Source organism: Pleurodeles waltl, chromosome 3_1 (assembly GCF_031143425.1).
Source record: "Pleurodeles waltl isolate 20211129_DDA chromosome 3_1, aPleWal1.hap1.20221129, whole genome shotgun sequence".
NCBI classification, from domain to species: domain Eukaryota; kingdom Metazoa; phylum Chordata; class Amphibia; order Caudata; family Salamandridae; genus Pleurodeles; species Pleurodeles waltl.
In genome coordinates this window covers 1,794,329,791-1,794,343,600 of record NC_090440.1, presented here as the reverse complement: position 1 = coordinate 1,794,343,600, position 13,810 = coordinate 1,794,329,791, and positions in this window count along the sequence as shown.

Here is a 13,810-nt window from a genome sequence, read left to right as displayed (position 1 = left end):
TTTTGAATAGTCCAATGTGGTTGTGTTTTGTAAATGTGTGTGTATTTTGAGCGAGGCAGTGTGTACTGCCAATGGATTACCGCAGTTGAATGACCGCCGCATTGATTCATGTGTCGTGATAGTGTGGGCGTATTCATGTTGGCGTGACTGTGTAGGTTTTGCTATTGCCAGTTTATCACTGACCTTTGGTGTGGCGGACTTGTGTGGGTGTCTATATTGTGGCGGATTACTAGATGTGGGTCATAATACCTGTAGTGGACTTCCGCCGCGGTCACTGTATCTTGACAGCCATCAGTACAGCGGTAAGTGGGCTTTACCACCAGGGGTGTAATGAGGGCATTTTGTGTACATCTTGGCAAAAGGTGTCTATTTTCGGCATCAGAAGATAAAAAATGACTCCAACATATATTAAGTGTTGTTTCCTTTTTTAAACATATCGATTGCAGATTTTGTTTACATATTGCCAAAAAGATGTATCTGGTTCCTGCTCTTAAGAGATGAAGATTGACAGTCAAACAGCTGTTTGTCTGTCAGTGCTTGAAAATTAAAATTGTCAGCCTGCTGATGAAGTATTGTGAAGTATGTTTTCTACATCTTTCATGTGCATTTCATTTAATTCACATGGATAGTCTGGCCTTGTAAACATTTACATATTGGATTACAGACCAGACTTTTCCAATGAAGGAAATAACCCCATGGGGACACCTCCCGCCTGTAATACAATACCTAAGAACGAAGATCAGGCATGAAAAGGCGAACAGATAAGACAACATGTGGATGCTCCCGATTCCAAATCATATCTAATTGTTTTTCTCATTAGACTTCTCGCAGTGATCTAATACTAATCCCACCAGCCCACAACAGACACAGAAGACACAAAATCAGAACCGAATTGCCAAAAAAACAGTGAAGGTGTACATTTGATACCTGGCAGCACAGGGAAGTAAAGAACTGAAGCTAAAACAGAACGTCCAAAAACAACATGGACATTTTACTAGATAGGTTTAAGTAGAAATGTTATGTTATTGATAAGTGTTAATGAACACTTGTAAGGCGCACTATCACCAGGGTTCCCCCTCAAGTCTAGAACATGGTTACTGCAAAGGCCAGACATTCAACACTACACACAATTCGGAAAGAGGCAGGTTTTCAAAACGAACTTGAAATCTTGAAAGCTTACTAAAGAAAGTTTCTTCTGGGATGCACGCCTCAGCTTTTTCAGAATGTACACAATATTCAGAACTGAAAAGTGGTTCAGAAGAAGAATATAACTATCAGATCACCACTAGTGTTCTGTTTCAGCCGCAACACCACTGTGTGTAGAAAAGAGTAACCTTTGATAGCACTAATTCTGTGGCTATTTTGGGATCTGAATTATTAAACAAACTGGAAATAGAGTTGGGCAAGGACGACGTTTGGGACTTTAAGGCTTCTAGAAGTGCTTGATCTGGTATTCACAGGTACTTAGACCCTTCCCTAAGACCTGACATTTGAGCGTAATTAGCTTCTTGCTCATGACTGAACACTTCCTTGTATATCACAGATCCCTGCTCTTTATTGGATTGTTTTTCCTGACTGTTCTTGAGTTTGTCCCGCTCCTTCAGCTTGTCTTGTTTTCTCTCGCTTTTGATTGACTGAGTCATATCCTTCTACCAATGATGTCATGGAACATTTTTTTTTGGGTGGCGGGAGTGTGGGTCCTGCTCTTTCCCCTGGCTTTGTGTGTTCAAAGTGTGTGCTTGCACTCTTACTCTCATTCCCCCAAACTCCAATCCTATGTCTCTCTTACCATCCTTCCTCCCTCGAAGTCCCTGATGTCACATAGTGATGTGGATTGCTGTTGGTCTCACTGTCTGCCTCCCAGTTCCCTTCTTCGTAGGGCGACTAGATCACTACATGTCATCAGACACCCGTTTTACAGTCATAGGCTTTCCTTTAGCCAGTAATAATAATTACTTTTAGGTGTGTTGGTACAGTTGGCTTAATGAACTGAAACCAATCATCTACTATCCAGAATGAACCAATTTCCCAAATAAAATCCAAGGAGTGGAAAACTGGTGTTTCAGTGACATGGACTCATCTGGTCACTATGGTTCTCTCGTACCTCTCACTTGTATTCCCTTCCTCCCCAGTGCTTCTCTCAACACCCCTCTCACCACCTCTCTCACACCGCACCTCTTCTGTTTCATGCCAGTCACCTAAATCGGTTTCCCAATGCTGAATGTTTTTAGAATGCATTGGCTTTGGTAAAGTCAGTAGAGGTGAAAGTCTGTCTTCAAAATCCACTTCTTTACATTTCAAATATGGCTCCAATGTGGTGTGTGATTCTGGGTAAGATATATTTTCACATCCAAATTGGTCACTGTGAACAAATGTTATACTAAGACAAATGCATTTGAGCATTTCATTGAAAAGGGATAGACTATTCATTTTTTCCAGAAGGCACATGACTGTAGTAGTAAACATCAAACCATACATCATCGGTTGGAATGCAAGCACGTGCAAATGAATACACAGTAGGTGAAGATGGTGTAGGTAAGGAATCTCACTTTGAAGTTTTGATGTGAGCTGTACTTCATTGGTGTGACGGTCATCATGAAAACTTGTAAATTAGTGGTTCACAACCTTTTGACTTCTGTGGCCCCCCACTGAATCATTACTGAAATCCTTGGACCCCTCCACTTAGTCATTACTGTAAGGCAGGAACCCCGGCCTAAATATTGTGGATGATTTGAACCGCAAAACAATACACACAAAAAAGAAAAAAAACATTAATGAATGATAGCACATTTTACTTAATTTGCAAACAAATATAAATACAAAAATAAAAATATATATTTTAATAGGTAGGTTGGAGCTTTTCTAAATTCATTTGAAGCAACACACCGTCCACGCTATATTCTGTTTCATGCATCTGCACTGCTCCCAGAAATAAATATGAGGATACTAATTAAATTTTTAGTCTCCAATTTCAAATTCCTTGACATTTACTGTACACTTTAAAAATTGTAATTGTACATTTAGCCACTTTATGTTTACATTGTATTACTATGTTAATATTATTTAATTTTCTAAACAGGCTGGGATGCCCTGAGGAGGCTTTGCAGACCCCAAGGAATCACCGGTCCACAGGTTGGGAACCATTGTCATAAATTAATGATTTGCTACCCTAAATAATTTATCAATTTTCTGTTTTTAATATATTTTGTTTGGCAATAGAGTCTTATTGCAAATGTTACGCTTCATACATACGCAGTTGTATTTGTTTTTAAATTGGTGAAAAACCTATAGTTAAACTGATGTTTGGGTTATAATTGTCAGGTGTAAAAACACTGAAATACACTACTTCTGGATGACAATAACACACTCTAATGCCCTCTATCTTGCACATGATGTCAGAGATGACACAACTGAAATCATCAAGTACATTACATGTAGTGTCCTTGATAAAGATGCCAAGAACCAACCTGACATCTTTTGGTAAAACAAATATCTTAAAAACTACAAAATGGAACTGTTAGGACTGTCAGCCTTAGGGTGGTCTTCTCCTAGACTGTTTGCCTGTTTCCCTCCATTTTTGCTGAAATTTGTTTTGTTCGCTTTAGGACTCTGTGCACTTTACCACTGCTAACCAGTGCTAATGGTGCTTGTGCTCACTCCTCTAAACATGGCAAAGCTGGAGTACACTTGATCAGCATATTTAATTAACTTATGAGTCCCTTCTAGAGATGTATACCATATACGCAGGGCCTGTAGATTAAATGATACCCATCGAAGTAGCCCCTTACAACATGTCTGAGGCCTGCCATTACAGCCTGAATGCAGTTTTAATCTGTCATTTTGACTTTGCAATATAGCATATGTCACCCCTACAGTAGGTCCCATGTAGCCCAGTGTATTGTAGTTAAGAGGTTGGACTTGTACTATCAAGTTTTACATGTCCTGGTAGTTAAAAAATTCTAAGCATGCTTTTCACCAACTGTGAGGCCCACCTGTCCCAGGATAACCTTTGGTTTCATTCTTAGATTTTATAAGTACTAACTTTTGATTGGTGCCAGATATGCATTTCATGTTTGTTATCCATGAAATTATAATTTAAAATCTTCTTTAATGGTAAAATCAGATTTTAAACTTCAATTTTTGAAAATTCCACTTTTAGAAAGATGGCATTTTCTGCCCTAAGCCTTTTGGTGTCTGCAGCTTGTTTTAGGTCACCTGACTGGATGTAACTAGCAGTTAGACTTTGTGATTTCCTCCCAGACAGTCAGATAATAGAGGGATTAGGTGTATCTGAATGTGCCACCTGAGGCAGGATAAAGGGCGGAGCTGGGCACGGCCCCACTTGCAAATATAGAGGCTATGCTCCTCCTTTACATAAAGGGCGTGCCACTACTGCATTGTTACTGCAGTCAGCTTGGAGCCAGAGCAGGGGAGTCAGGAAATTCCAAGTACTTCAAAAAGAAACCTCTAGAAACGTCCACCATATCAAAGAAGGTATACAAATATGGCCCTCAGACTCACTCTTCAGTTCACTTTTTATACCTGTGGAATGACTCTCAGAAGACAGCCTGCTGTTGTGGCCTTCAGTGTACTCCGCAACACTGCTTTACTGCACCAGGAAGGACTGCTTTGAACCCTCAAAGGACTGCCCTGCTGCTTAAGCCTCGCTTCATTACCTAAACCCAGAACTACCAGAGTGATGCCAAGGGTGAGCTTGCTGGCCTCCTGTTCAGAGGCAGAGGGGCATAACAGGCTCCCATCATATTGAACCCACACCTGAACCCAGCCTGAGCGATTCCTAAATTCCCATGTGGTGCCCCATCATTGGTGGTAGTTCTAAAGGTGCCCAGATGGGCAAACTTCAAAATTTGAGACTTAAAAAAATACGGGCTAAAAACTGCTCTAAGAAGCGGAGGAAGTCCAGGACCAACATTCTAGTTGGTCTACCTGAGGTCCATCACATGTCAGCCTGACTTTGTGGTAGCTCCCTCTATATTTTTCTCTGCAGCAGCGAATGTTCAGCAGTCCTTTGCCAAAGGGGTATCCAACCTCCTGGAATTCTCATAGGCTACAGCCTCCTGCTTCAACCCGCTGGAAATTTTTGACTTCCTACAAAGAGGCTAAGTCTGAGCATAGAAATCTTCACCGTTCTCTCCTCATCGCCTGCAGCCTTGCCCCGCTGAACTGTACCTTCTCAGAACCTTTTCATCAGAATTTCTTCCAAGTAACAAGGTAAGCACCACTAAGATCCAATCCACTTCTTATATCAGACCCGCACTCCATCATGGTAATCCATATTTTTTTAACTTTAATATGGTCTCGTACAACTGGATGTCTACCATTGGCACTTTGATCTTTTAGGCGCTAGTTTTTACTAACAAATGTAAAACATATTAACTCCTGTTCTAATGATTGGATTTTTGTCTCTATTTTTCAAAATTGGTGTGGGATGTTTCTTGTGCTGTGTTACTTCATTATTACTGTTTGTGTGCTTTATACATTCTTTCCTCCTTGCCTCAAAGCTAAGGTAAGCATGACTGTTTTTTGTGTGTCAAGTTACACAGGATTAAGCACAGGTTTATTTTGTGACTTTTTGTGGATCACCCTGTCAGGGATTGTGGTTGTTGTATGACCAAGGCTCCCATCCCAGTAAACCAACAACCATATTTCTCACAGGAACTCATCTCCCCTCTACCTGATTATGTTCCTCTTTTTCTCATTTATATATGCAGCATCTGCCAAAAGTGGTGACTGTCCCAAATGTAACCCTCAACTCTTTCCTACAAAGTAAACTTCTGCTTAGCATCACTTTTTAATCAGATCCTCCTAAAGTGTTTTGAATCAGCTGTGGTTTTACCATGACAAAAAAATCCACTACTGAACCTTTATCTCCATTGATCTAGAATCCAGTGTCCTCCTCTAAGATAATGGAGCTCTTAGTTGTAACTGATTCACTCTATATCTCTTGTCAAACAACCTTCTCAATCACTTCCAGCCTGGCTTCCATACCTTTACTTCAGTAGAATCTTCACTCTCCCATGTCACTAATTTCATTCTCAATCTTCTTTGCTCACCACCAAAAACCTATCTTCTATTTTCGTTCTTTTTTACCTCATTGCAGCTTTTGATACAGTGGATCACTCTGCTCTACTCTGTTCCCTCCATACCATTTTAGACACAGTGCTTCAGTAGTTTTTGTTTCGCACTGATCATTTTCAGGCAGTGAATGTCACTCAAGGATCAGTTCTGAAGCCCGTGTTATTCTTTTTCTATAGCATCTTAATAGGTGGCCTCATCTCCTTTTCCAATCTTTCATACCACCTCTATGCTGACAACACACAAGTATTCTCTTCCTCATCTTCACTTTTAAAATGCCATCATGCCTCTCTGTCTATCACACTGCAGAGCGGTATTGGATTACCCTCTGTTCCTTTTTTTTTAGTCTTCAAAGATAGGGGTCCTATACTTTCCCTCTTTCTCTACTCTAATCACATCTCCAACCCATGTCTAGTTCCCTTCTGACAACCTGACCAGGAATCTCGGTCTACTGCTCAAAATTTCAATGAGCATGGCAGAATCCAATACTGTCACCTTCACAGTAGCATTTTACCAGGCCATGAACCTAAAAACATACAAAAATAGAACCATGTCTCTCATTCCAGATAACTAAGGCAGTAATTAATTCACTAGTACTAAGCACACTGGACTAATTTAATAGCCTGCTAGTGGCCCTCCCTCAGTTTACCTTCATGTCAGTGGACACAGTGCCTAATTTCACAACCAAGGCCCTGATTTGGACCTTGACGGTCACATTGCCAAGCAGCGACCCCAGAAGACTGCCAAGTCGACAGTCTTCCACCCACCGTATTTAAATGTATTGTGGCTGAGCTGAATACCGCTACGACGATGTCACTCTGTCATGCAAGCTGAATCCCACAGCCGATGTGGCAGGCTCCTAAGTGGACAAACATGGTCTCCATCGCAGTCTTGACAGTGGGATCCTACAAATTCTATTTACATCACTCAGTCATGCTGGCAGTGTTTCAGCGACAGGCCCATGCCAGCAGGAGTCCATTGCGGGACCCGTTCGGTATAGTACTATGGCCATTGGGTGGATATAAGTAGGTCACTCCTGTTGTATATTGGACAATTATGAATACCTGCAAAACACACTATAAAACACACTCCTTCCCAGACCATGATGCTTTTCCACCACACAGTTGAACACCATACAGCTAGAAGAATTTTAAATACAGGAGACAGGTTCTTTTTTCTGTGTTCCTTTCCCTCTGTGTTTTTTGTCAATTATACTTTCTCTCACTATGCTTCAGTTTTTTTGGGCACTATATTTACTATATTAAAAAAAAAACATTCACAATGGTAGGGAGGAGAAATCCACGTTTTACAAAGGGAGAGTTGTCTGTCATGGTGGATGAAAGCATTAGGGTAGAGCCACAATTGTTTGAACCACAAGTCCAACATACCACAATAGCTCAGAAAAGGCAAACCTGAGCTAGATTAGTTGACAGTGTGAATGCTGTAGCTATCAACCTGTGCACACAGGAGGAAATTAGGAAGAGGTGGAACAAACTGCAGGGAGAGTCCTTTTCCTGGCCTCCAAGCGACACCTGGAGAGCCTGAGGACTGGTGGTGGGTTTCCCAGTCCCCCATTACAACTCTTTCCCTGAGTGGAGAAGGTCTTGCAGATCCAACATCCTGAAGGCGTGACTGGAATCCCTGGTAGAGTGGAGTCTGGTAAGTTGAACTTAGCAATGTCTCAACAATCACAAATTAAGTCCTGCCCTTAAGATAGACTTTTAGAATGGGCCTACACCTTCATCTAAACAGATATATCTAAACTTGACTCCACAAAATATCTTGTGTCATACCAATTACTAACATAATGGTTGTCCCTCCCTTTTGTAACAATGTGCAATATGTCAAGTTAGGTTGTGGGTTGTTCCCCATGGATTACCCCTTGCATTTGCTAAGTCCCTTGTGGTATATCAATGTATGTTGTTCTCACAAATAATAGGTATACAACTACATCCATTTGCACATGAATGCATGCTGCTTGTAAGTAGGTAATTTCACTGATTTACATCATAACCATATGTGTGTCCATGTTGTAAATGTGTGTTCCTCTCCACTGTAGTCATTGAAAAAGATATGTGCAAATCACCTAACAAAAATGATTTTCTATGTTGCCAACAGATGACTACAACTACCATGATGTCCTGTTGTGATACCTGAAAAACAATAGAGCAAGGCAACATTGAGCCACCTTCCTTTACTTCCATATGTGCACAGATCTCCAAATAGGTGCATTTGTCAGTCACCATGTCATGCCATGGATGAAAATGTCAATTGCAGTGTCCCTTACCCTTGGTGAGCCCTTCTTATAGTTACATTGAATTGATACAAATGAACACATATTTCCATTGAATCCCAGATTTACTACCCTGTGATGGGGCACGCTGAATAGAAGTAGAATCCACATAAAACATACTTAACACTGTCCATAAGATGAGCAATGCCAGTCATAACACTAAGTTGATCCACAGTTTTCATTAAAAAAAAATGTATACTGTTAGGCTTTGGAATGGTCTAGTACTCTAATCTACTCAAATGTGTGTTGGCTTGAACGTGTGGTACTTGTAATGCATATTTCGGAAATAACATTTTCCATTCCAGGACATCTCTACAACATCATCAATGGAGTTTGCATTTGTGTAAATCAGCCTGAATGTGTAAAACTATGAGTAGCATATAAAGGCCTAATCATACTATTACTCTAATTTTTTCTTTTTTCATATTGCCCCATTTGGAAGCATAGACACATAGGATGCACAAACTAGATATTACCTACACATTCTCTGACCAGTGGACCATCAGCTGTCAGCCAAGACATATCCCAAGAACAGGCCTTCAGTGAGAAAGCCATTCCTGCAAGTCTGGATGATCGGGAGCCAGCTGGTCCATCTGGTCTGTCTGGACAGACAGCCCCAGTGATTCACACTCAGCCCACACCAACACGTCCCACCCCAGCTGAAACACCATCACACAAGAAGGCCACCTCCACTTCCTATGTCCCAAGCAACACAACACCTATATTTTGCTCTCCAGTCCCGGCAGATGTTGTTCCACCAGCCACTTAACCTGATGTTCAACAAGGACCCAATGGGATGGGGCAAACTGCTCCAAAGTGACAGGGCAGTGGTGATACAGGTCATGGGAGGGAATCCATTGGCCACCAATGTAAGGATACTGGTGACTCTGTCAGCCAGACCATCATCGATTGATCCTTGGGAGCAGTAAAACAGTCCCAAGACATGATGGACCAGGTAGTAACTGAGCTCCGGGAGATCAAGGAGATGCCGAGGGAGCTCATGCCAACAAATTGAAAAATGAACTCCTTGACTGGGGTGCTATTCGACATTTATCATCACATGAACAAGGCTTTCCTAATTCCATCATTCCCTTTCTGTGGTTCCTCTACCTCTGGGCCTACAATACCACTGCCAGAAACAGACCAGGAGGCCCTGTCACATGAGGGCCCTGCCACCCCCACCTCTGTCCCGGCACCTCTGCCCCCTTCTTCTCCTCAGAGGGGAAGGTCATCCGGCCTGCCAGGAGAGGAAAGCAAGGACTTCACCACCACCTCCAAGAGGTTCTGTACCTAATTTCCTCCTGTGTGTGTCTACCATTCACTCTGAGGATTATTTGTGGGACATAGTTACCTTTCTGAGGACAACTGTATTTTGGACTGCAAACAATTTTATTTGTGGCATTCAATCTTACATCTCCATCTTCATCATGATTTTATCAAAATATATTGACCCACAGTTTTAAATGTAAAAGGGAAATTAACTAGACCTTTTTTTTTATTGTTATTTCAAAAGTGATATACAAAGATCAAACGACAGTTGTGATACACATTAGTCCTAATATTTACGTATTCTAATGCTAACTCTTCCATTGTACATACATACTTGGCAGTATTAATATGATTATGCATTTGGAGAGGATTCTTGGATACATTATGTTCACACTGAGTACAAAGCGAGGTAAAAAAGAATAAGCAAAAAAGTGGGAGAGAGAGGATTGTGTAAGAAACAGCAAGAGTGAGGTCGTGTTTGGAGCCAATGCGCACAGCGAATGGGGGGGAGGGAGAAGAAGAGGGGGGAGAGGGGCGCCCCCAGGCTCCCCTGCACACACAGGGCCCCTTGAGGTAGCTGGAGCTCCGCGGCATGTGTTCTTATTATAATCAAGTGTTGGTGTAGGCTGGAGGGACCCAGTAGTCGCCCACATCCCGGGGTGAGGCAGGGGGGGGGGGCGACCGCCCAAACTGGTAGGGGGAAGACAGGAGGATCGTCCAAGGCCATCTACGGCTCCAGGCGTGTGCTCACCCAGGGTCTGATCTGTTACCAGCCAGCGCCTGTTTCTCATTGTAATTGTAGTATACATTTCCCCAGATTCCACAGATTAAATTATTTCTTGATGGTGCGCCATTTAATCATGTCTTCCGGATTAACCTATGGTGTCCATATTTCGAGACTGAGCTGTCAGCTGTTAGGTATTGCCTGCCATTGACATTTGGTTGTTTATTTATTTAAGGAGGTCGGTTATCATCCTTGCTTTCCATGATTATCACAAAGGAATTCTATGTGTCCACTCCTTTGACCTGGATCCCTTTATCTTGGAGTGATTGTAATGTCTGTGCTTCCGCCTTGGCCCAGCACAGCAGCTCAGATTGCCACTGGTTGATACTTGGCGCGCTAGGCACCTTCCAATGCATGGCTATTGAGCGTCTATACAACACTAGTGCTAGTGCTATGCATCTGTGAGTCTGTTTCTGCCTTTTAGATCTAATCACTATTCCAAGTAAGCAAGGATGATAACCGACCTCCTTAAATAAATAAACAACCAAATGTCAATGGCAGGCAATACCTGACAGCTGACAGGCCGCTATCACCTTCCCCAGGTTGCCATCTTTGAGGTCCTGGGAATCATGATACACATTTATCCCTCAGTATTTAAAGGTGGTGTAACACCATTTCAAGCCACCCGTATTAGAGGTCAATTGATATATTTCCGGGACCGGTTGCATAGGAAATAAACATGATTTAGACCAGTTCACCTTTAACCCGGATACCAAGCCAAATTGGCGCAGTAGTTTTAATAACTCGGGTAGGGATTCTGTGTGGTTTCGTAGGAATATTAGTGCATCATCCGCGTATAGTGACACTATGCGGTGTGTGTGCCTGTCCGGGATGCCCCAAGCTGGGGCTAGTGTGCGTAGCCGGGCAGCTAAACGCTCTATAGCTAAGGCGAATAACAGTGGGGACAGTGGGCAGTGGGTCTGGTACCTCTCCCAATGCTGAACCTTTCGGATATCATGTCTCCTGTTTTAACTCTCGCTGTTGGGTTAGAATATGGTACCCTCACCCAGTTAACGTATGTCCTACCAAAGCCCATGCGGTTGAGAGTTTCAATCAGAAAGGGCCATCCCAGCGTGTCTAATGCTTTTTCGATATCTAGTGATACAGCTACCCGGTTGTGTTCGCCCACGGGGGAGTTTGCCATAAGGCGTAGTAGGTTCCGTATGTTTATGAAAGTATTGCGGCCCGATATGAAACCGGATTGGTCATGGTGAACCAGGGCCGGCATCCATGGGAGCAGGCGATTTGCTAGAATTTTACCAAGCAGTTTGCAGTCCGTGTTTAACAACGATAGCGGCCTGTATGAGCGAACATCTAGTGAGTCCAGGCCTAGTTTAGGCAGTACCGCTATCAATGTCTCGCGTAAGGTGTCTGGTAGTTGTCCGAGTTCAAGAGCCTCCTTTAGCATTGCCAGGTAAGGTATTAACATTTGTTTTGGGAACGTGCTGTAATACTCTATGGGGATGCCGTCACTGCCTGGAGCTTTGCCATGAGTTAATTGTTGTAGAGCTTGTTGTATCTCTGCTGTATCAATTGGTTTCTCCATGTCCACCAACTGAGTGGCAGTTAGTTGGTTTAATTTGATGCCATAGAAGAACTCTTTTGATTGTTCTGCTGAGGGGGGGAGGGCCTTGTATAATGCACTATAATTTTCTCTAAAGGCGCTATTTATTTCCACTTGAGTATTCACAATTATCCCTGTATACAGGCGAATGGCACCGATAGGGGGTTTCCGATGTTAATTTCTCAATAGCCAAGCCAGTAGTTTACCTGATCTATCCCCTTCCGCATGTGTGCGAGCCATGTAGTGGCGGTAATCGTAGTGCCTTAGGCGCCTATCCGCTTCGCTCCATTGTGTGCGTAGTTTATTGAGCTCCGCAACTGTGACAATGCCCTCTATTTGTTTACATTCTGCAATACGGATGTCCCCTTCTAATTTGTGGAGCTCTTGCGACAATGTATGCCGTGCCCCCATCGACATAGATATTCATGTGCTCCTCAAAACTGCTTTGTGTGAATGCCATTCATTTGCCCTGGAACTCGAGGTCCCGGTAATTAGTGTAAAATACGAGGAAATGTGTGTGGCTACTTCTTTTCTGAACGGGGGGTCTTGTAGTAATCGGGGTTGAAGACGCCAGGTTGGAATGCAAGCGCGTGTCCTACCCCACTGAATGTGAACGATAAGAGGACAGTGATCCGAGATTACCCTGGCGGTGTACTCTGCCGCTGTGAATCTGTGTATTAAGTCCTGCGAGGCGAGGATGAGGTCTATGCAGGTATGTAGTAAATGTACAGGGGAATGATAGGAATATTCCCTTTTTTGGGGGTGAAGATGTCTCCACGCATCCACCATGCCACGGTCTGTTATCCATGTTCGTAACATCTGTGAGTTTTTCGCTACTGGGGCGGCCACCAGTGGGGGGTATGATCTATCCATATCAATTTGCGGAACACAATTCATGTCCCCGCCCCAAATACTTGGTATCGTTAATTAGTGTGATAAATGAGAGATCGTTTTTTGCAGGAATTCACCCTGTTTAATGTTTGGGACATACACCCCATTTATCGCTAACGTTTCACCGTCTAGTGAACCTACTAATTGTATGTACCTGCTCTCTTTATCCGTGATGCTGCGTTTTACTATGTAGGGGACCCCTGGCACTATCCAAATCAGCACTCCTCTTGCAAATGTCGATGTTCCAGAGCCATATATTTGCCCCGCCCATCTTTTCTCAATCTGTGTAATATCTTCTAGTGTGACATGTGTTTCCGGCCGCTCGAAGCACATTCCGTGGTTTCTCATATCTCGTCTGCCAGCTGCGGGTGAGGTCAGGCCCGACCAACAATTGAGATAGGGATGAACTGGACCTGCTGCCTGGAGAGTCACTGTCATTGATATCCACTTCACTCGTGGTGGTTGAGAACGATCGAGCAAATGTGCTGGCTTCTTTTAAAGTTTGCGCTTGATCGGCAGCCATCTGCGACTTCGTTGGGTGCACCAATGTGTTTTTCTTTTTCTTTCCCCTAGCACCGGGGGTGATCCATGCCTCCTCCGTCGTGTCGCCCGCCGATGGAACTGCCAGGCCCTTTGCGTGTATCCATGTACAAGCGTCCTCCAGCGTAGAGAACAGAAGAGTCTTTTCGTCATTTATGATTCAGAGGCGAGCTGGGAACATGAGTGAATAAGTAATGTTGTGTTCACGCAGTATTTGTTTAATTTTGAAATATGATGTTCTTTTACATTGTACTTCCATTGTGTAATCTGGGTAAGCTGATACGCTGCTGTTTTCCAAGCTAATTAAGCCTGTGGATCTGAAATGTTGGAGAACCAGATCTCTGTCTCTGTAAGTTAGGAACCGCACTATCAG